This window comes from Anomaloglossus baeobatrachus, unplaced genomic scaffold (genome assembly GCF_048569485.1).
Source record: "Anomaloglossus baeobatrachus isolate aAnoBae1 unplaced genomic scaffold, aAnoBae1.hap1 Scaffold_65, whole genome shotgun sequence".
Lineage (NCBI taxonomy): Eukaryota > Metazoa > Chordata > Amphibia > Anura > Aromobatidae > Anomaloglossus > Anomaloglossus baeobatrachus.
Window position 1 is genome coordinate 360,659 of NW_027445019.1, and position 21,792 is coordinate 382,450.

At 54.1% G+C, this 21,792-nt stretch overlaps 1 protein-coding gene across 2 annotated transcripts in view; it reads left to right on the plus strand.

Moving 5' to 3' along the window:
• Positions 1-21,792, plus strand: part of LOC142286283 (uncharacterized) — a 122,202-nt gene that overhangs the window by 23,094 nt on the left and 77,316 nt on the right. The gene's annotated exons all lie outside the window — the stretch shown is intronic.

The following is a 21,792-nucleotide window of genomic DNA, read 5'->3' on the forward strand; positions in this document are numbered from 1 at the left end:
AGAGGTAAACTCCTGTATATTCTATATTATCTGCTGAGTGGAGGGTAAACTCCTGTATATTCTATATTATCTGCTGAGTGGAGAGGTAAACTCCTGTATATTCTATATTATCTGCTGAGTGGAGGGGTAAACTCCTGTATATTCTATATTATCTGCTGAGTGGAGAGGTAAACTCCTGTATATTCTATATTATCTGCTGAGTGGAGGGTAAACTCCTGTATATTCTATATTATCTGCTGAGTGGAGGGTAAACTCCTGTATATTCTATATTATCTGCTGAGTGGAGAGGTAAACTGTATATTCTTTCTATATTATCTGCTGAGCGGAGAGGTAAACTCCTGTATATTCTATATTATCTGCTGAGTGGAGGGTAAACTCCTGTATATTCTATATTATCTGCTGAGTGGAGGGGTAAACTCCTGTATATTCTATATTATCTGCTGAGTGGAGGGGTAAACTCCTGTATATTCTATATTATCTGCTGAGTGGAGGGTAAACTCCTGTATATTCTATATTATCTGCTGAGTGGAGGGTAAACTCCTGTATATTCTATATTATCTGCTGAGTGGAGGGGTAAACTCCTGTATATTCTATATTATCTGCTGAGTGGAGGGTAAACTCCTGTATATTCTATATTATCTGCTGAGTGGAGAGGTAAGGTGTGATGGTGTGATATGGTGGGTGTTGTATGATTTTAGGAGTGTTGTTCCTCTGTATTATTCTGTGTAGAGCATTATTCACATTGGTCAGTCAGCATCTGCAGTCTGGATGTGTCCCTGCCTCTTGATGATCTTTTGCTTTAGTGACGGGCAGTCCGGTTCTTTTTGGTGATCCGGTTCCCATGGCTCCGCTCACCAAAAAGAGCCGGCTCTTTCAGATCGTTCTCGGCTCCTTATTAAATATGGGTTCACCCCAGGTGAACACATATTTAAGATTATAGTAACGCTGCCAAAACCCCACCCACCCGCGACTAAAATCCGCCCACTTACAAGTGACCAATTAGATTGTTGAGTAGGCGGAGTTTAGCCACGGGTGGGCAGGGTTTCAGCGGCGAAAAGAGCCGTTTCGAGATTTTAGTGGCTCTCATTAGTGATCCGGCTCCTGTCGGTCACAGCAGGGAGCCGGATCTTTGTGTCGGATCGTTCACGACCGACACATCACTATTCTGCTGACATTTCCTGATTGTCTATTCATGAGTCCTGTGCTCTCAAAATATTGAAAATCACCCCCTGTAGTGCCTCCTTCTCTAAGTCTTGGGGATGGGGGGTGTAACCATCCAACCTGTCTGCCCACCCCTGGATATGGGGATTGGGCCTGAGGAGGACAAGGAGACAGTAAGATTCATTCTTTGTTGGACGCTGATGCTGCAGCCAGGCCCCCAGAGAGACTTGGAGACATTCTAAATACCCTGGAAAAGAGACATCTAGAGGATTGTGACTCTCATCTCCCTGCCATTTATCCTGTTAGAGGGAGATCGGTGTATTCCACGCAAACACAGGAAAACAATGTTATTCTCTTTATTCTTTTTTTTTTTTTTTTTTTAAACAATAGATTTTTATTGATTTTCAAGTTATTCAGGTGAACGCGTTTCAGAGATCACGGTCTCTTTCATCAGAACATCAAAGAACAGTTGTCCTGATGAAGGAGACGGTGTGAGGTAAATCCTGGGATATGAAGAGGAATTATGACTAGAAGTCATAATTGCTCTCATCACTCCCTGGCAGTGCCCCCCTCCCTTCTTGTGCTCAAATGTCCAGCATCTGTGAAGGTGTCACATCCCACTTACACCTCCAACAGCCATCTCCTCTGATATGGAGATGAGATGATGTGAGGACAATGGACCCAGGATGACTCCCTGCCGTCACCCTGTAACCAGAGTTGTATCTCATTAGCAAGGCTTGGAAGTAGCCAGACAGAACGACTCCAGTAAAAAATGGTTCATATCTCGCAAGCCATATCTCCGATAAATATGGCAACCATAAAAATGGTGTTTGCGCAGGCGGACGATGCTGGCACACCTTTTTTATGGAAGGGGGAGCTTGGGAAATACCCCAGGCGTGATATCAGCCATATGGGAACTCGTAGACAGGTCATGAGTCCCCTCGTTCTGTAGCTAAATTCATAACTGTCACAATGAGAGCATTGGCGTCCGCCTACGACGCTCCCAGGCAAAGTTATGGCCCATATTCCATGTTGTGAATTTGTCCATAACTCCAGCCAGGGGTGGAGCAGTGCTCCCTGTGAGGTCACTAAGGTAGGAGGGGACCTGGATTTGCCCAGGTTGATAACCCTACTTCGGCCATTTTCCAGTGTTCTTCTGCTCGGGGCCCTGGTTGGGAAAGACCTGTGAGGGAGTTCCTGGAAACCTGGTCTACAGCGCCCCCCTGTGGCCAGACACACAAGGTAACTGATGTAATTGTATACCTGTTTGTAACCCATGCTTTATCTGTAACTGTACTCTGACATATGTATATTCTGTAGATTCCCTATTGTATATATTGTAGTTTCTAGTGTGCTTTAGGCGATTAAATTATATAATTAATCTTGGGCTGTTCTGTTATCTCGATCTTGAATCCCACGTCTGTGTGTTCGGCTAATAGTTACCGTGAAGCGGTTGGTGGCAGCGAGTTGTGCCAAGGATTATTGTGGGGAGGCCAGTGAGATTCGGGGAGATTTTATATATTCCGCCCGCGGAGGTCGGGGGAATATATACCCTACTCTCACCGGGGACCCTTCAATAATCGGCATAAGTAGTATAGCGGCCTCCTTGCTTATTGTCGGGCAATTCCATAATTGGCCTGACTATAAGAGGGGCGCTAGAGAGCGCGTCACGTGCTCTGTCTGTCGGTCGGGAGGTATAAAGTAGGGGTGACCCCCACTTGTTACCCCCCGATTGTGACGTACTGGTAGCCAGCGCGGGGGATTTCTGAGTGACCCCCCCGGTGGTTTGTGACAGACGGTCATCTCAGAAATGTGTTGACCAAAATAAAGAGATGAAATTCCCATTGTTTTGCTGTGGTGATAGCGCGGCATACACCCGATCTCCCTCTAATACGTTATTGTCCTTCTACCCGGGGCTGCGGCTGCCGGCATTTACAACGTGCATTCATGAGTTCTGACTGGCACATCCCTAATAGTGGAGTGCGATTTCTAATTTTATATCTGTTACCTTACCGGGTAAGACCCTATTTTGCGCTTCTGTTCCACAGTTTTTACCTTGGGTCCATTTATCCTGTTACTGGACTATGTCCGTGTTCCTGGACTATTTCACTCCAAACCCAAATGAAACACCACTAAAAATACTAATTATATAGTGGTATATATTAAAAATAGATTAATCTTAATGTTAGGGTGAATTCTTAACCAGAGATCACTTGTTGCCTACTGTCTGGCCTAATTGGTGTAGACCAAGTGCATGTGTAAAGAATTCACGCCAGACACAGTCTGATGGGAAATCTCTTCTTGATCATGGTAAAAATGGCAGCCAAGAGCACAGGGGAAATTATGCGTCCTCTTGATATAGGCGAGGGGCGTACACAAGTTCAGATATGCCCAATTAGTGGGACAGTTCATGGGCTAGCCAATGGGGAGATCTGTGTTGCTATTGATGGGCGGGTCTGACTTGAGTGGATGAATCCATGGTGATGGGAGGGACGTCATCTGGTGGATCAAGTGATGGTAGGGTCTGTGATGTCATCGGGGGCCATCTTGGGTTTCTCTGAAGACTGACTGGCTCATTGAACACACTTCTCTAGTGCTCTATGTCCAGAGGTTAATCAAGTATTTCATCTTATGGCTCTCCTCAACACCACAAGCATACAGAAAAACAAATATGGTGCAGATTCCGTATCTAGGGCATTGTTGGCCTGGTCCCCCCCCCAAATTGTCCCTTCTTTGCCACTGAGGTTAGGTGAATTCACAGCTGACATCTACCCTATATGTTACCCCATTAGTTACCGCAGCAGGATGAGCGGAGTACAGCACCAGAATTGGCACATCTAATGGATGCTCCACTTCTGGGGTAGCTGTTTGCTGCTATTGTTAGGCTGTGAAGTTCAAATCACCCCTATTTGTCCCATTGAAAATTAAAGGGTTAAAAATATAAAAAAAAACATACTCCCATTTGGTCTTGTCACGTTCAGAAATGCCCGGTCTATCAAAATATAAAATCAATTAATCTGATTGGACATTTTTTGCCGCTATTCTGTTTACCAAACACCAAAATTACTTTTTTCGATCGCCACAGATTTTGCACAAAATGTGATAAAGGCGATCAAAACGTAGCATCTGCACAAACATGGTACCATTAAAAACATCAGTTGGAAACGCAAAAAATAAGCAGTCACTGAACTATAGATCCCAAAATATGAGAACGCTACGGGGCGTGGAAAATTGTACAAAAAGTGCGCCTTTTTTTTTCTTTTTTCAAACTTTTGCACTTTTTTTTTGGTTTTGTTTAAAAGTACAACTTGTCTCACAAAAAACAAGCCGTATATGGCAAGATTGATGAAAAAACGCAAAAGGTTACAGCTCTCAGAAGGAGAGCAAACAAAACCGGAAAATCGCGCTGGGTGAAGGGGTTAAGAAGCTATTTTAGGCTGTCAGGAGCTCCTCCTGCAAAGATAAGCAAAACATCAAGCCATCCGAAATAGAGTGCAGCCCCTTTGTCAAATATTGTCCAAACCTGAAGAGTGATGTATGTTAATCACACACACATAGGTAATGAGAATATCAGATAACATGTCGTGGGCGGGGGCGCAGACCACGGGAGGGGGCTTCTCGAGATACTCGGAACCGGGATTGTGGCTGTGGCTCGAGTGGCAGCCGGATCCGGGGCTCGTGCAGCAGCCCGTCGCCCACAACTGAATAAAGGGGTTATTTACAGGGGAGAGTTTGGCAGTGACTCCACCCGTGGGTTGCGGTGATAGTTGGTGATACCGCCGCTGCCTTGGTATGGGGTGCCCAGAGCTGATGGAGCGGGGCAGCAGGATGGTATTCCCTCCACGGGTAGGGGAGGCGTAGTCCCGGGGCCCAGGCGTAGGTGGAGTGGAATGCTGGGGCGCAGTTTGCAGGATGGACCGCATGATACCGGTGTACTCACTGTTTTGGAATGAATCACACAAAGTCCAGATAGTAGACCAGGTGCCGGATACCGGTAGCCTCCGGAAGGGTGTGCTCGGGTCCTTCACTTCGGTGAGCAAAACAGGGGCCCTTCTTTCTGCACTCTAGTTTGGTTTGGTGCCTCGTGTGTTGACTAGTCTGCATGGAACGGGAAAAGTCCACTCTCGGTGTCTTTGCTGTGGGAGCTGTTGCCTGCGAGATATGACCCTTGGGATTTTTGCAGGCTGTGAGGCAAATCCCGGGATATGAAGATGAATTATGACTCCAGTCATAGTCCCTCATCACTCCCTGGCAGTGCCCCCCTCCCTTCTTGTTCTCAGTGTTCCACTTACACCTCCATGGCCATGTCCTGTGATATGGAGATGAGGTGGTGTGGGAACAATGGACACAGGATGACTCCCTGCCGTCACCCTGTAGTAGGAGCTGCTAGCTAGTTAGCAAGGCTATGGAAATAGCCAGACAGAACGACTCCAGTAAAAAATGGTTCATATCTCGCAAGCCATGTTTCCGATAAATATGGCAACCATAAAAATGGTGTCTCCGCATGTGGACGATGCCGGCACCCCCTTTTTATGGGAGCAGGACATTGGGAAATGCCCCAGGCGTGATATCAGCCAATGGGGAACTGGCAGACAGGTCATGAGTCCCCTCGTTCTGTAGCTAAATTCATAACTGTCACAATGAGAGCATTGGCGTCCGCCTACGACGCTCCCAGGCCAAGTTATGGCCATATTCCATGTTGTGGATTTTGTCCATAACTCCAGCCAGGGGTGGAGCAGTGCTTCCCTGTGAGGTCACTAAGGTAGGAGGGGACCTGGATTGCCCAGGTTGATAACCCTACTTCGGCCATTTTCCAGTGTTCTTCTGCTCGGGGGCCTGGTTGGGAAAGACCTGTGAGGGAGTTCCTGGAAACCTGGTCTACAGCGCCCCCCTGTGGCCAGACGCAACAAGGTAACTGCTGGAACTGTGTATGCCTGTTTGTAACCCATGCTTTGATTGTAACTGTACTCTGACATATGTATATTCTGTAGATTCCCTATTGTATATATTGTAGTTTCTAGTGTGCTTTAGGCGATTAAATTATATAATTAATCTTGGGCTGTTCTGTTATCTCGATCTTGAATCCCACGTCTGTGTGTTCGGCTAATAGTTACCGTGAAGCGGTTGGTGGCAGCGAATTGTGCCAAGGATTATTGTGGGGAGGCCAGTGAGATTCGGGGAGATTTTATATATTCCGCCCGTGGAGGTCGGGGGAATATATACCTTACTCTCACCGGGGACCCTTCAATAATCGGCATAAGTAGTATAGCGGCCTCCTTGCTTATTGTCGGGCAATTCCATAATTGGCCTGACTATAAGAGGGGCGCTAGAGAGCGCGTCACGTGCTCTGTCTGTCGGTCGGGAGGTATAAAGGAGGGGTGACCCCCCACTTGTTACCCCCCGATTGTGACGTACTGGTAGCCAGCGCGGGGGATTTCTGAGTGACCCCCCCGGTGGTTTGTGACATATTGGTGGTGTGAGGTAAATCCGGAGATATGACGATAAATCATGATATTCAAGTCATGTCAGGAAGCCCTCTCCTGGTGTCACCCCCCCCCCTTCCCTTCACACAACTGGTTTAGCAACAAATCCCTGGCCATCTTCTGTGATATGGAGATGAGGTGATGTAGGGACAATGGACACAGGATGACTCCCTGCCGTGACCCTGTAGTGGGGGCTGCTAGCTAGTTAGCAAGGCTATGGAAATAGCCAGACAGAACGACTCCAGTAAAAAATGGTTCATATCTCGCAAGCCATATTTCCGATAAATATGGCAACCATAAAAATGGTGTCTCCGCATGTGGACGATGCCGGCACACCCTTTTTATGGGAGCAGGACATTGGGAAATGCCCCAGGCGTGATATCAGCCAATGGGGAACTGGCAGACAGGTCATGAGTCCCCTCGTTCTGTAGCTAAATTCATAACTGTCACAATGAGAGCATTGGCGTCCGCCTACGACGCTCCCAGGCAAAGTTATGGCCAATATCCCCTTTGCTGGATAATTCTGATCCATGCAGGGGGAGTGGCAGTGCTTCCCTGTGAGGTCACTAAGGTAGGAGGGGACCTGGATCTGCCCAGGTTGATAACCCTACTTCGGCCATTTTCCAGCGTTCTTCTGCTCGGGGGCCTGGTTGGGAAAGACCTGTGAGGGAGTTCCTGGAAACCTGGTCTACAGCGCCCCCCTGTGGCCAGACGCAACAAGGTAACTGCTGGAACTGTGTATGCCTGTTTGTACCCCATGCTTTGATTGTAACTGTACTCTGACATAACTGTATATTCTGTAGATTCCCTATTGTATATATTGTAGTTTCTAGTGTGCTTTAGGTGATTAAATTATATAATTAATCTTGGGCTGTTCTGTTATCTCGATCTTGAATCCCACGTCTGTGTGTTCGGCTAATAGTTACCGTGAAGCGGTTGGTGGCAGCGAGTTGTGCCAAGGATTATTGTGGGGAGGCCAGTGAGATCCGGGAAGATATTATATATTCCGCCCGCGGAGGTCGGGGGAATATATACCCTACTCTCACCGGGGACCCTTCAATAATCGGCATAAGTAGTATAGCGGCCTCCTTGCTTATTGTCGGGCAATTCCATAATTGGCCTGACTATAAGAGGGGCGCTAGAGAGCGCGTCACGTGCTCTGTCTGTCGGTCGGGAGGTATAAAGGAGGGGTGACCCCCACTTGTTACCCCCCGATTGTGACGTACTGGTAGCCAGCGCGGGGGATTTCTGAGTGACCCCCCCGGTGGTTTGTGACATATTGGTGGCATAGCGGTGGGATCGAGATAATAGTGTGTGTGAGTGTGAGACCCATACTCCCAGACACTAAAGACTGCCTGCAGCAGCTGTGGCTGCTGGGGTCTTCAGACTAGCTCAACACTAGAGTGTCAGAGTGCAGATACTGTAAGGTGTGTGGAGGCATCAGGTGTCAGTTCTGTGTCAGTGACCAAAGTCTGCAACAATGGCTGATAGCACCAGGAGCAAAGCCAAAGGAATGGCCGATGCTCAGGCCAGAGACGATGAGGAGGTTGCCCACGAGTCCTCCAGGAGCTCGACGCCAGAAAACTGTTCTGCAGAGGACAGCGCACAAGCTGGCAATTATGGACAAGATGAGGAGCAGCTCACCCAAGGGTCCTCAACGAGCCAGATGCCAGCCCTCCGCTCTGCAATGGACAGTGAACCACCAGGCTCCGCAGCGGGCCGCAGATCACCACGTGCCATTCCACCGAGCCTGGGAGGCTCGGATAGCCTTCTTCAAATGGCTATGGCCCTACTCCAGGCTGGAGACCGGGAGGGCTACCAGGCACTCCTGGCAGAGCGCAGGGCAGCGTGTGAGGCTGAGGCTGCGGAGCGGCAGGCAGAGCGGCAAGCAGCGCGTGAGGCTGAGGCTGCGGAGCGGCAGGCAGCGCGTGAAGAGCGCCAGGCAGAGCGTGACTACCAGCTGCAGCTAGCTCAGCTCCGGCCCTCATCAGCCGCACGTGACCTTCAAGACACCAAACTTCCAAAGGTCCGTGTTGAGGACTTCCCAGTGCTGGAGAAGGATGGAGACTTGGACTCTTTCTTGACTGCTTTTGAACGGACTTGCTTGCAGCACCATCTGAACAAGGACCAGTGGGCCAAATACCTGACCCCCCGTTTAAGGGGTAAGGCCCTGGATATCCTTGGGGACTTGCCTGCTGAGGCAGATCAGGGCTACGACACCATCAAGCGGGCCCTGATCCAACAGTACAACCTCACTCCGGAGTCCTACCGCAAGAAGTTCCGGAGCCTACAGAAGGGACCAAAGGACTCCTGGGCTGACCACCGGCGGGCACTTGCCCGAGCTGCCGACCACTGGACCCAAGGCCTGCAGCTTTCCACCGGACCGGAGATCCTGGACTTGTTCATCACGGAGCAACTCTTGTGGAACTGCCCTGAGGATCTCCGCCAGTTCATCCGAGACCAGAAGCCAAAGGGGTCCACGGCTACAGCTGCCCTTGCCGATGACTACACCAACAACCGGGCCCCTGAGGCCAGGAGAGCGGCCACCAGCAGCACCTGGAGAGGGGGTAAGATGAATTCTGCGACTGCCCCACCTGCCCCTAGACTGCAGGGGGTGTCCCCCTCAACTCCCCTCTCCAGGCCCGTGGCAGAACCAAGACGGTGCCACCAGTGCAACCTACCTGGACACTTCAAGGCCATGTGCCCTCAGCGTCCCAAGGCCCCGGCTCCGTCCCCGTCCCAAGGGCCGCCCAAGGTGTATTGTGTGGGTGGGGGTGGTGGTAGGTCCCTGGACAGCTTCCAACCTGTCACCGTCGGCCGGTCTGTGACCATAGGACTGCGAGACAGCGCCTCGGAGGTGACTCTGGTGCGGCCTGAGATGGTGTCCCCCCAAGACTTGATCCCTGGAAAAACCCTCGCTGTCTCCGGGATTGGAGGCATTGACCCGGCGCTGCCTGTTGCTGACGTTTATGTGGACTGGGGCGCAGGGCGAGGGGTGAGGGAGGTGGGGGTAACTGATCGGATCCCTGCAAACGTGCTACTTGGGACAGATTTGGGGCAGATAACCTCCCAGTTTGGGCCCCAACCAAGGGCTGAACCGTCAGCCCGTACTGACATGACTCCTAACAATGTTAATGTGTTATCTATGAATGATGTAAGGGAGGAGGGAGTGAACTCTGATATTTCTGCTTGCATAGACACCATAGACACACACTCAGCTGCAGCTGTGACAGGGGAGGGGGTCAGAGAAAGGTGTGACAATGCCTCTACAAGTAATCAGCCTGTGAGCTGGGATCTGCTGCCCTCTGCAGGGATAAGCAGAGAGCAGGGTGCTGCAGGGGGAGGACCAGTGTGTGGGGTGGGGGCTACCACAGCAAATGTGGGGTCCCCAGAGATTTCACAGCGGGGTTCTGTTGCTGCAGGAGGGGAACAGGCAGGTGAGATTGGGGCCAGTCCAGGAGCGGAAGTGCTCCCAGGTAAGATCTCGGTGCATGGTTCCCCCACAACCGGGGTGTCAGGAAGCCAGGTAGGTCTGCCTGAACCGGCGACTTGGTCAGGAACGGAGGAGGAGCAGGCACGACCCACGGTCGCAGCGGCTGTGGCCGCTGTCACCCGCAGTGGGAGTGCTGGAAGCCAAGGGGCCTCCCGGAGGTCCGATAGCTCTTCCCCTTCTGACCAAGTGGCAGCCGAGTCAGGTGGAGGCCAGGACACAGGTCCCGGGGTACTGACTGAAGATGTGACAGTCTCGTCGATTCTGGCCACATCTAGTCAGGAGTTTCAGGCAGCGTTAGAAGCTGACGACAGCCTGAAAGCTCTAAAGGAGCAGGCGGCACAGCCTCCCTCGGACTCGGACCCGGAGCGAGTGGTCTGGGACCAAGGACGGCTGTACCGGGCCACGGTCCAGCAGGGTTCACCGGAGGCGTGGCCCAGGGACCGACAGTTGGTGGTACCCTATCCGTTCCGGACGGAGTTGTTGCGGATCGCACATGAGATTCCGATGGCCGGACACCTAGGGATCGCTAAGACCAAGGCCAGGTTAAACCAGCATTTCTACTGGCCAAAAATGGGGGCCGATGTGGCTGCCTACTGCCGTTCGTGTGAAACCTGTCAGAGAGTGGGGAAGGCGGGGCCACGCCCCAAAGCCCCACTGGTATCTCTGCCAATCATCGATGAGCCTTTCAGGAGGGTGGCTGTGGATCTGGTCGGCCCGCTGGCCATCCCCAGCAGCTCCGGGAAACGCTTCATACTGACGGTAGTGGACTATGCCACCCGGTACCCAGAAGCAGTGGCCTTGTCGTCCATTCGGGCTGACAAGGTGGCCACCGCATTGCTGGAGATTTTCTCCCGAGTGGGTTTTCCCCAGGAAATGCTCACTGACCGGGGGACCCAATTCATGTCCCAGCTGATGGAGGCCCTCTGTAAGCAAGTCCAGGTGCGACATCTGGTGGCCAGCCCGTACCATCCACAGACTAATGGCCTGTGCGAGCGGTTCAATGGCACCTTAAAGCAGATGCTTAAGATGTTGGTCGACTCCCATGGGCGTGACTGGGAGCGGTATCTCCCACACCTGTTATTTGCTTACCGGGAGGTTCCACAGGCCTCAACAGGATTCTCACCGTTTGAGCTCCTGTACGGGCGACGTGTGCGGGGCCCCCTGGCTCTGGTGAAAGAGGCTTGGGAAGGGGATTTGGCCACCCCTGGAGTGTCGGTTATCGAGTATGTCATGCGCTTCCGGGACAAAATGCAGGCCTTGACGCAACTGGTACACGACAATATGGCTCAAGCCCAGGCCGATCAGAAGCGTTGGTACGACCAGAACGCTTGTGAGAGGACCTACCAAGTGGGTCAAGAGGTGTGGGTACTGGTCCCCGTACCACAGGACAAGCTTCAGGCAGCCTGGGAAGGCCCATACCTCGTGTACCAGCAGCTCAACCCTGTGACGTACCTGGTCACCCTGGACCCTGCCCGTGGAAGGCGGAAGCCCTTCCATGTGAACATGATGAAGGCACATCATGAGCGGGAGGCATGTGCGCTCCCCGTGTGCAACCTGCCCGAGGAGGGAGAAGCGGAAACCCTCTTGGATATGCTAGCCCAGGTTAGGGCAGGCGGATCCATTGAGGATGTGGAGGTTGGCCACCAGCTCTTGGAGGACCAACGGTCCCAGCTGTGGGCCACCCTACACCCCTTCCGGGGGTTGTTTACCAACCAGCCCGGAAGGACTGACTTGGCTGTCCATCACGTGGACACTGGGGATCATCCCCCGATCCGGCGTTCAGCATATCGGGTCTCCCTGGAGGTGCAGCAACACATGCGCCAGGAGATTGACGAGATGCTGAAGCTGGGGGTGATCCAGGCATCCAACAGCGCTTGGGCCTCGCCTGTAGTCCTCGTCCCTAAGAAGGACCGAACCACTCGGTTCTGCGTGGACTACAGGGGGCTCAATGCGGTCACGGTCGCCGATGCGTACCCAATGCCACGCATCGATGACCTGCTCGATCAGTTGGCCGGGGCTCAGTACCTGACCATCATGGATCTGAGCCGGGGATATTGGCAGATCCCCCTGACTCGCAAGGCCAGGGAACGCTCTGCCTTTATTACCCCATTTGGACTATACGAGTCCACGGTGATGCCATTCGGGATGAGGAATGCCCCTGCCACTTTCCAGCGGATGGTCAACACCCTGCTCAAGGGACTTGAAGGGTACGCGGCCGCGTACCTAGATGACATTGCCGTCTTCAGTCCCACCTGGGAGGACCACCTAGAGCATCTAGCACAGGTGCTCAGGCGGATCCACCGGGCAGGTTTGACCATCAAGCCGGGAAAGTGTCAGCTGGCCATGAGCGAGGTCCAGTACCTCGGTCACCGGGTAGGTGGGAGAACACTGAAGCCCGAGCCTGAGACAGTGGAAGCCATCGCATCCTGGCCCACCCCCAGGACCAAGAAGCAGGTGATGTCCTTCTTGGGGACCGCTGGGTACTATAGGAGGTTTGTTCCATGCTATAGTAGCCTGGCAAAGCCCTTGACGGACCTCACCAAGAAGAAGCTGCCCTCTGCAGTCGATTGGACAATGGACTGCGAGACAGCCTTCCGGGCCCTAAAGGACGCCCTGTCCAGCCCGCCCGTGCTACAGGCAGCCGACTTCACGCGGCCGTTTGTAGTACAGACCGACGCCAGTGACTTCGGCCTCGGTGCGGTGCTCAGCCAGGTGGACTCTGCGAGCCAAGAGCACCCAGTCTTGTACCTGAGCAGGAAGCTGTTACCAAGGGAAGTTGCCTATTCCACGATGGAGAAGGAGTGCCTGGCCATAGTGTGGGCCCTGCAGCGTCTGCAACCCTATCTATACGGGCGCCACTTCATCGTGGAGACGGACCACAATCCCCTCAGCTGGTTGCACACCGTCTCTGGGACGAATGGGCGACTGTTGCGATGGAGCCTTGCGCTCCAGCAATACAACTTCACCATTCGCCACAAAAGGGGCCGTGACCACGGTAACGCAGACGGGCTGTCCCGACAAGGAGAGGTCGCGGACGGGCGCACGGGGGAACACCGGAGTGTGCTGCCCCCTAGCGCCCTCAAAAGGGGGGAGGTGTGAGGTAAATCCGGAGATATGACGATAAATCATGATATTCAAGTCATGTCAGGAAGCCCTCTCCTGGTGTCACCCCCCCCCCTTCCCTTCACACAACTGGTTTAGCAACAAATCCCTGGCCATCTTCTGTGATATGGAGATGAGGTGATGTAGGGACAATGGACACAGGATGACTCCCTGCCGTGACCCTGTAGTGGGGGCTGCTAGCTAGTTAGCAAGGCTATGGAAATAGCCAGACAGAACGACTCCAGTAAAAAATGGTTCATATCTCGCAAGCCATATTTCCGATAAATATGGCAACCATAAAAATGGTGTCTCCGCATGTGGACGATGCCGGCACACCCTTTTTATGGGAGCAGGACATTGGGAAATGCCCCAGGCGTGATATCAGCCAATGGGGAACTGGCAGACAGGTCATGAGTCCCCTCGTTCTGTAGCTAAATTCATAACTGTCACAATGAGAGCATTGGCGTCCGCCTACGACGCTCCCAGGCAAAGTTATGGCCAATATCCCCTTTGCTGGATAATTCTGATCCATGCAGGGGGAGTGGCAGTGCTTCCCTGTGAGGTCACTAAGGTAGGAGGGGACCTGGATCTGCCCAGGTTGATAACCCTACTTCGGCCATTTTCCAGCGTTCTTCTGCTCGGGGGCCTGGTTGGGAAAGACCTGTGAGGGAGTTCCTGGAAACCTGGTCTACAGCGCCCCCCTGTGGCCAGACGCAACAAGGTAACTGCTGGAACTGTGTATGCCTGTTTGTAACCCATGCTTTGATTGTAACTGTACTCTGACATAACTGTATATTCTGTAGATTCCCTATTGTATATATTGTAGTTTCTAGTGTGCTTTAGGTGATTAAATTATATAATTAATCTTGGGCTGTTCTGTTATCTCGATCTTGAATCCCACGTCTGTGTGTTCGGCTAATAGTTACCGTGAAGCGGTTGGTGGCAGCGAGTTGTGCCAAGGATTATTGTGGGGAGGCCAGTGAGATCCGGGAAGATATTATATATTCCGCCCGCGGAGGTCGGGGGAATATATACCCTACTCTCACCGGGGACCCTTCAATAATCGGCATAAGTAGTATAGCGGCCTCCTTGCTTATTGTCGGGCAATTCCATAATTGGCCTGACTATAAGAGGGGCGCTAGAGAGCGCGTCACGTGCTCTGTCTGTCGGTCGGGAGGTATAAAGGAGGGGTGACCCCCACTTGTTACCCCCCGATTGTGACGTACTGGTAGCCAGCGCGGGGGATTTCTGAGTGACCCCCCCGGTGGTTTGTGACAGGTGGCAGCGGTGGGATCGAGATAATAGTGTGTGTGAGTGTGAGACCCATACTCCCAGACACTAAAGACTGCCTGCAGCAGCTGTGGCTGCTGGGGTCTTCAGACTAGCTCAACACTAGAGTGTCAGAGTGCAGATACTGTAAGGTGTGTGGAGGCATCAGGTGTCAGTTCTGTGTCAGTGACCAAAAGTCTGCAAGAATGGCTGATGGCACCAGGAGCAGAGCTATGCAACTGGCCAATGCTAAGGCAGGAGCCGAAGAGAGGGAGGACGGTGCTGTGGACAGCAATGAGGAGGTTGCCCACGAGTCCTCCAGGAGCTCGACGCCAGAAAACCGTTCTGCCGAGGACATTGCGCAACCTGGCACTGCTGGACAAGATGAGGAGGAGCTCACCCAAGGTTCCTCAACGAGCCAGATGCCAGCCCTCCGCTCTGAAAGGGACAGTGAATCGCCTAGCTCTGCAGCGTGCCGCAGATCACCACGTGCCATTCCACCGAGCCTGGGAGGCTCGGATAGCCTTCTTCAAATGGCTATGGCCCTTCTCCAGGCTGGAGACCAGAAGGGCTACAAGGAACTCCTGGCAGAGCGCAGGGCAGAGCGGCAGGCAGCGCGTGACGCTGAGGCTGCGGAGCGGCACGCAGAGCGTGAGGCTGCGGAGCGAGAGCGGCAGGCAGCGCGTGAAGAGCGAGAGCGACAGGCAGACCGTGACTACCAGCTGCAGCTAGCTCAGCTCCGGCCCTCATCAGCCACATGTGACCTTCGAGACACCAAACTTCCAAAGGTCCGTGTTGAGGACTTCCCAGTGCTGGAGAAGGATGGAGACTTGGACTCTTTCTTGACTGCTTTTGAACGGACTTGCCTGCAGCACCATCTGGACAAGGACCAGTGGGCCAAATACCTGACCCCCCGTTTAAGGGGTAAGGCCCTGGATATCCTTGGGGACTTGCCTGCTGAGGCAGATCAGGGCTACGACACCATCAAGCGGGCCCTGATCCAACAGTACAACCTCACTCCGGAGTCCTACCGCAAGAAGTTCCGGACCCTGCAGAAGGGACCAAAGGACTCCTGGGCTGACCACCGGCGGGCACTTGCCCGAGCTGCCGACCACTGGACCCAAGGCCTGCAGCTTTCCACCGGACCGGAGATCCTGGACTTGTTCATCACGGAGCAACTCTTGTGGAACTGCCCTGAGGATCTCCGCCAGTTCATCCGAGACCAGAAGCCAAAGGGGTCCACGGCTACAGCTGCCCTTGCCGATGACTACACCAACAACCGGGCCCCTGAGGCCAGGAGAGCGGCCACCAGCAGCACCTGGAGAGGGGGTAAGATGAATTCTGCGACTGCCCCACCTGCCCCTAGACTGCAGGGGGTGTCCCCCTCAACTCCCCTCTCCAGGCCCGTGGCGGAACCAAGACGGTGCCACCAGTGCAACCTACCTGGACACTTCAAGGCCATGTGCCCTCAGCGTCCCAAGGCCCCGGCTCCGTCCCCGTCCCAAGGGCCGCCCAAGGTGTATTGTGTGGGTGGGGGTGGTGGTAGGTCCCTGGACAGCTTCCAACCTGTCACCGTCGGCCGGTCTGTGACCATAGGACTGCGAGACAGCGCCTCGGAGGTGACTCTGGTGCGGCCTGAGATGGTGTCCCCCCAAGACTTGATCCCGGGAAAAACCCTCGCTGTCTCCGGGATTGGAGGCATTGACCCGGCGCTGCCTGTTGCTGACATTTATGTGGACTGGGGCGCAGGGCGAGGGGTGAGAGAGGTGGGGGTAACTGATCGGATCCCCGCAAACGTGCTACTTGGGACAGATTTGGGGCAGATAACCTCCCAGTTTGGGCCCCAACCAAGGGCTGAACCTTCAGCCAGTACTGACATGCCTCCGGACAATGTTAATGTGTTATCTATGAATGATGTAAGGGAGGAGGGAGTGAACTCTGATATTTCTGCTTGCACAGACACCATAGACACACACACAGCTGCAGCTGTGACAGGGGAGGGGGTCAGAGAAAGGTGTGACAATGCCTCTACAAGTAATCAGCCTGTGAGCTGGGATCTGTTGCCCTCTGCAGGGATAAGCAGAGAGCAGGGTGCTGCAGGGGGAGGACCAGTGTGTGGGGTGGGGGCTACCACAGCAAATGTGGGGTCCCCAGAGATTTCACAGCGGGGTTCTGTTGCTGCAGGAGGGGAACAGGCAGGTGAGATTGGGGCCGGTCCAGGAGCGGAAGTGCTCCCAGGTAAGATCTCGGTGCATGGTTCCCCCACAACCGGGGTGTCAGGAAGCCAGGTAGGTCTGCCTGAACCGGCGACTTGGTCAGGAACGGAGGAGGAGCAGGCACGACCCACGGTCGCAGCGGCTGTGGCCGCTGTCACCCGCAGTGGGAGTGCTGGAAGCCAAGGGGCCTCCCGGAGGTCCGATAGCTCTTCCCCTTCTGACCAAGTGGCAGCCGAGTCAGGTGGAGGCCAGGACACAGGTCCCGGGGTACTGACTGAAGATGTGACAGTCTCGTCGATTCTGGCCACATCTAGTCAGGGGTTTCAGGCAGCGTTAGAAGCTGACGACAGCCTGAAAGCTCTTAAGGAGCAGGCGGCACAGCCTCCCTCGGACTCGGACCCGGAGCGAGTGGTCTGGGACCAAGGACGGCTGTACCGGGCCACGGTCCAGCAGGGTTCACCGGAGGCGTGGCCCAGGGACCGACAGTTGGTGGTACCCTATCCGTTCCGGACGGAGTTGTTGCGGATCGCACATGAGATTCCGATGGCCGGACACCTAGGGATCGCTAAGACCAAGGCCAGGTTAAACCAGCATTTCTACTGGCCAAAAATGGGGGCCGATGTGGCTGCCTACTGCCGTTCGTGTGAAACCTGTCAGAGAGTGGGGAAGGCGGGGCCACGCCCCAAAGCCCCACTGGTATCTCTGCCAATCATCGATGAGCCTTTCAGGAGGGTGGCTGTGGATCTGGTCGGCCCGCTGGCCATCCCCAGCAGCTCCGGGAAACGCTTCATACTGACGGTAGTGGACTATGCCACCCGGTACCCAGAAGCAGTGGCCTTGTCGTCCATTCGGGCTGACAAGGTGGCCACCGCATTGCTGGAGATTTTCTCCCGAGTGGGTTTTCCCCAGGAAATGCTCACTGACCGGGGGACCCAATTCATGTCCCAGCTGATGGAGGCCCTCTGTAAGCAAGTCCAGGTGCGACATCTGGTGGCCAGCCCGTACCATCCACAGACTAATGGCCTGTGCGAGCGGTTCAATGGCACCTTAAAGCAGATGCTTAAGATGTTGGTCGACTCCCATGGGCGTGACTGGGAGCGGTATCTCCCACACCTGTTATTTGCTTACCGGGAGGTTCCACAGGCCTCAACAGGATTCTCACCGTTTGAGCTCCTGTACGGGCGACGTGTGCGGGGCCCCCTGGCTCTGGTGAAAGAGGCTTGGGAAGGGGATTTGGCCACCCCTGGAGTGTCGGTTATCGAGTATGTCATGCGCTTCCGGGACAAAATGCAGGCCTTGACGCAACTGGTACACGACAATATGGCTCAAGCCCAGGCCGATCAGAAGCGTTGGTACGACCAGAACGCTTGTGAGAGGACCTACCAAGTGGGTCAAGAGGTGTGGGTACTGGTCCCCGTACCACAGGACAAGCTTCAGGCAGCCTGGGAAGGCCCATACCTCGTGTACCAGCAGCTCAACCCTGTGACGTACCTGGTCACCCTGGACCCTGCCCGTGGAAGGCGGAAGCCCTTCCATGTGAACATGATGAAGGCACATCATGAGCGGGAGGCATGTGCGCTCCCCGTGTGCAACCTGCCCGAGGAGGGAGAAGCGGAAACCCTCTTGGATATGCTAGCCCAGGTTAGGGCAGGCGGATCCATTGAGGATGTGGAGGTTGGCCACCAGCTCTTGGAAGACCAACGGTCCCAGCTGTGGGCCACCCTCCTCCCCTTCCGGGGGTTGTTTACCAACCAGCCCGGAAGGACTGACTTGGCTGTCCATCACGTGGACACTGGGGATCATCCCCCGATCCGGCGTTCAGCATATCGGGTCTCCCTGGAGGTGCAGCAACACATGCGCCAGGAGATTGACGAGATGCTGAAGCTGGGGGTGATCCAGGCATCCAACAGCGCTTGGGCCTCGCCTGTAGTCCTCGTCCCTAAGAAGGACCGAACCACTCGGTTCTGCGTGGACTACAGGGGGCTCAATGCGGTCACGGTCGCCGATGCGTACCCAATGCCACGCATCGATGACCTGCTCGATCAGTTGGCCGGGGCTCAGTACCTGACCATCATGGATCTGAGCCGGGGATATTGGCAGATCCCCCTGACTCGCAAGGCCAGGGAACGCTCTGCCTTTATTACCCCATTTGGACTATACGAGTCCACGGTGATGCCATTCGGGATGAGGAATGCCCCTGCCACTTTCCAGCGGATGGTCAACACCCTGCTCAAGGGACTTGAAGGGTACGCGGCCGCGTACCTGGATGACATTGCCGTCTTCAGTCCCACCTGGGAGGACCACCTAGAGCATCTAGCACAGGTGCTCAGGCGGATCCACCGGGCAGGTTTGACCATCAAGCCGGGAAAGTGTCAGCTGGCCATGAGCGAGGTCCAGTACCTCGGTCACCGGGTAGGCGGGAGAACACTGAAGCCCGAGCCTGAGAAAGTGGAGGCCATCGCATCCTGGCCCACCCCCAGGACCAAGAAGCAGGTGATGTCCTTCTTGGGGACCGCTGGGTACTATAGGAGGTTTGTTCCATGCTATAGTAGCCTGGCAAAGCCCTTGACGGACCTCACCAAGAAGAAGCTGCCCTCTGCAGTCGATTGGACAATGGACTGCGAGACAGCCTTCCGGGCCCTAAAGGACGCCCTGTCCAGCCCGCCCGTGCTACAGGCAGCCGACTTCACGCGGCCGTTTGTAGTACAGACCAACGCCAGTGACTTCGGCCTCGGTGCGGTGCTCAGCCAGGTGGACTCTGCGAGCCAAGAGCACCCAGTCTTGTACCTGAGCAGGAAGCTGTTACCAAGGGAAGTTGCCTATTCCACGATGGAGAAGGAGTGCCTGGCCATAGTGTGGGCCCTGCAGCGTCTGCAACCCTATCTATACGGGCGCCACTTCATCGTGGAGACGGACCACAATCCCCTCAGCTGGTTGCACACCGTCTCTGGGACGAATGGGCGATTGTTGCGATGGAGCCTTGCGCTCCAGCAATACAACTTCACCATTCGCCACAAAAGGGGCCGTGACCACGGTAACGCAGACGGGCTGTCCCGACAAGGAGAGGTCGCGGACGGGCGCACGGGGGAACACCGGAGTGTGCTGCCCCCTAGCGCCCTCAAAAGGGGGGAGGTGTGAGGCAAATCCCGGGATATGAAGATGAATTATGACTCCAGTCATAGTCCCTCATCACTCCCTGGCAGTGCCCCCCTCCCTTCTTGTTCTCAGTGTTCCACTTACACCTCCATGGCCATGTCCTGTGATATGGAGATGAGGTGGTGTGGGAACAATGGACACAGGATGACTCCCTGCCGTCACCCTGTAGTAGGAGCTGCTAGCTAGTTAGCAAGGCTATGGAAATAGCCAGACAGAACGACTCCAGTAAAAAATGGTTCATATCTCGCAAGCCATGTTTCCGATAAATATGGCAACCATAAAAATGGTGTCTCCGCATGTGGACGATGCCGGCACCCCCTTTTTATGGGAGCAGGACATTGGGAAATGCCCCAGGCGTGATATCAGCCAATGGGGAACTGGCAGACAGGTCATGAGTCCCCTCGTTCTGTAGCTAAATTCATAACTGTCACAATGAGAGCATTGGCGTCCGCCTACGACGCTCCCAGGCCAAGTTATGGCCATATTCCATGTTGTGGATTTTGTCCATAACTCCAGCCAGGGGTGGAGCAGTGCTTCCCTGTGAGGTCACTAAGGTAGGAGGGGACCTGGATTTGCCCAGGTTGATAACCCTACTTCGGCCATTTTCCAGTGTTCTTCTGCTCGGGGGCCTGGTTGGGAAAGACCTGTGAGGGAGTTCCTGGAAACCTGGTCTACAGCGCCCCCCTGTGGCCAGACGCAACAAGGTAACTGCTGGAACTGTGTGTGCCTGTTTGTAACCCATGCTTTATCTGTAACTGTACTCTGACCTATGTATATTCTGTAGATTCCCTATTGTATATATTGTAGTTTCTAGTGTGCTTTAGGCGATTAAATTATATAATTAATCTTGGGCTGTTCTGTTATCTCGATCTTGAATCCCACGTCTGTGTGTTCGGCTAATAGTTACCGTGAAGCGGTTGGTGGCAGCGAATTGTGCCAAGGATTATTGTGGGGAGGCCAGTGAGATTCGGGGAGATTTTATATATTCCGCCCGTGGAGGTCGGGGGAATATATACCTTACTCTCACCGGGGACCCTTCAATAATCGGCATAAGTAGTATAGCGGCCTCCTTGCTTATTGTCGGGCAATTCCATAATTGGCCTGACTATAAGAGGGGCGCTAGAGAGCGCGTCACGTGCTCTGTCTGTCGGTCGGGAGGTATAAAGGAGGGGTGACCCCCCACTTGTTACCCCCCGATTGTGACGTACTGGTAGCCAGCGCGGGGGATTTCTGAGTGACCCCCCCGGTGGTTTGTGACACAGGCACTTACAGATGCCCTAGCCCCTGCGTTTGGCTTCTATCTCGCTCTATCTGGGCTACTAGTGGGACAAGATCTGGAATCTTGTCCTCTGCTGGTTGATTGGAAAGGTGCTTGAAGCTGTCCTCGCCCTAGGGTCCAGGTACCCCGACTGTGCACGGCCTCCGGACCGGATTCCCGCTGTCTACAACCCTGCCCCGGTCCACTTAAGGTCTCCCGTGACCGGATCTCCGTCGCCTGTGGCCCTGCTCTGCCGGATGCCACCTAGTCAGCTCAAGTAGTCCGGTAGTCCGGGAGCTACAACCACGGACTACCACTTCACTCCTCTCACTTCCCCTCTCTATTTAACACTGTCCAGACTCTAACTGACTTGTTCCCTCTCCGAACACCTCAGGACCCCTAGTTGGGCGTCACCATCTGCCTGCCCCCCCCCCCCCCCCACTGGTATGTCCCTATTGTCCTGGGGGGTGTTTGTATACCTGTGTGTGGGGTTGTGTTGGTAGGACAAGGAGGAGGAGAGAGTCCTGCATCTGGAAGATGGATGCAGTCTCCTGTGACAACCTGATTTTGTCAGGGCGTCACAAACACATAACAAATGCCTAATGTCTAGTGGTCTCTGTGATGACTCGGTCCATCACACCCGCAGAAGATGCT